Source organism: Salvia hispanica, unplaced genomic scaffold, assembly GCF_023119035.1.
Source record: "Salvia hispanica cultivar TCC Black 2014 unplaced genomic scaffold, UniMelb_Shisp_WGS_1.0 HiC_scaffold_533, whole genome shotgun sequence".
In the NCBI taxonomy this organism is placed as follows: domain Eukaryota; kingdom Viridiplantae; phylum Streptophyta; class Magnoliopsida; order Lamiales; family Lamiaceae; genus Salvia; species Salvia hispanica.
The window spans coordinates 2,701-4,877 of record NW_025952282.1 but is presented as its reverse complement, the minus strand read 5'-3'; the positions used below and the strand labels follow the sequence as shown (position 1 = coordinate 4,877).

General features: G+C 39.9%; 1 long non-coding RNA gene across 1 annotated transcript; it reads right to left on the bottom strand.

Annotated features, from left to right (window-relative positions):
- Positions 1-667: 667 nt before the first annotated feature.
- On the bottom strand, positions 668-1,762 carry LOC125199524. Its single transcript, XR_007172598.1, has 2 exons — positions 1,013-1,762; positions 668-883 (listed from the first exon to the last, which is right to left on the bottom strand). It is a non-coding gene; the product is annotated as an uncharacterized LOC125199524 (long non-coding RNA).
- Between the last annotated feature and the right edge of the window lie 415 nt (positions 1,763-2,177).

Here is a 2,177-nt window from a genome sequence, read left to right as displayed (position 1 = left end):
CTTTCGTAAATTCACATTCACAGTAAAAGTTCTTTAATTACTAATATACTTAACTTTATTGCGTATAATTACAAAAGACATAAAACTTTTTTCACCAACAACATTTGGTACACTTATTACATTCTTTTTAATCAAAAGGTTAAATTAAATCATAGTTTCAACTTTCAACTCACCGTAGAATTGTTACAGATTGTATAACCAAAAATTAATTATTAAAATGTCGCACACATTTATCTATTCTTTATGGTATTACATCATACTTCATTGATACATATAAACGTCGTATATATAAAAAATTTTAAGTTTTGTATATAAATTCAATTTATTACAAAATAAAAAAAAATTACAAATTTATTAGTAAAACATTAAATGGGATACATAATTAAGTAAATTGACTTAATCTGTAATACCCACTGTTTTACTATTAAGTTTCTCGCGAAACTTGAGATACATGTCATCATTTAGTTATTTTTTCGATTAAATGAAATGGATGTTAAAACTTTTATTTCATGCATAATTAAAAGTTGATTTATGAAATACTCTCGAATAAGAAGAGGCAAGCGAACCAAGATCGAGTATGTGCTTTTCTTTAAAGCTAAAGTCAAGTTCATAATGGATACAAGTCGACACTTTGGATTAGAACGGGTACAAATACCAAAGCTTAGTGTTCAATACATAAATGGATGTATATGAATTAAGTATATAAAGTTTTTAAGTACAAAAGAAACTAATAGTGCACCTATAATTAAATAAGTGAATAAATGCTTCTTGGGCCTATTCTCTTCAGGCACAAACCACACCCGAGGCTCATTAGTCCAGCCCGTTGGTAGAGGGCTGTCGGCCCAAAGAGCAGCCCAATAACTCTTCCTCCTATGACTACCACCTGCAAGATACAAACCATAGTTGATGAATAAAGACATAAGAAATTAAAGAACTTTTATTAGAGGAAAGGAGACAACCCATCTTTAACAATGGAGGACCAAGGACTTATCCAAGAAGGTATTAAACCCACCTGCAGCATCTCCTAATCCCAATAGCTCCTGCCTTCTCTCCAATCACTACCTGCAACAAACCAACAAAGTATTTAAATGCAAGAGTACATGTACTCCAAAGATAGAAACAAACCAAACTAAACAAAGTAGGATGAAGATCGCCAAAAGGGATCTTGCTGCAATAAGAAAACAAAGGGGAAGCTCAGTCCATTTATTCCTTCACAAGTACTATCTCACAAACAGCCAACCAATGTGAACAAAAGAGCCAAAGAATGCAGATTCGATTTTTGCCATATCTCAACAAACTGCAGCAGCAGCTTATATAAATGTCTTCCCCTTCAATATCTGTTTCCCTTCACCACTCACCACTTCCCTTACTTCACAACAAGGAGTTCCAGAGTGGCAAGTGACCTTGGAAGAGTTAGGAGCAGAATTTTGTAAGAGAATAGCTACTGCAAGAGGTATAACACCCTCTCTTCCCCACCATACTTATAGAAACATGAAAGCATGAACACTTGAGAACAAGTAGGCACGGCATATTAGAATTTCAAAATCTTAAGTAGCTTTCACAAAAGGGGAACTCCGAGAAACAGTGTGCTTAAGATTTGCTTTTAGCAACTTTCATAATAATCAAAACTCCTTCCAATGAACTAAACTTTCCCCAAAATCACAACTTTAAAACACATTAGCCAAGACCTCCAACATCACAAAGGACATGCTCAAAACTGGAAATCTAGAATAAAATGTAAACTAAGGGCTTAAATACGAGACTTAGCTTAGAAGAGCTGCCCGGCAGGCGACGGAGCCCCGAGGATCACCGCGGAGCAGCAGCTGCCGCTCCCCGAGCCTTGGACGGCGATGACGGATGCTGCCGCGGAGAAGCGGCGAGGCCTCAGCCGCGTGGCAGCGACGGCACCAGCTCGTCGTCGTTCCAGAGCTGGCGGCTGGCTGGAGGTGCTGCACCGTTGTGTAGCAGTCGAGAGGGGGAGTCAGGGAGGCGATGCCTCCTCTCTGCTGCTGGACTCGCCGAGGACGTGAGTGTGAGACGGAGGCAACAGACGTGAGTCTTCGGTGAGTGTCGTAGCTGCCTCGCGAAGGAGGCAGCGGCGAATGGCGACGAGCGGCGATGGCGAATTCGCCGGAGACCGCGAGGGAAGATGAGAGGCGCTGCTTCTCTATCCTCGC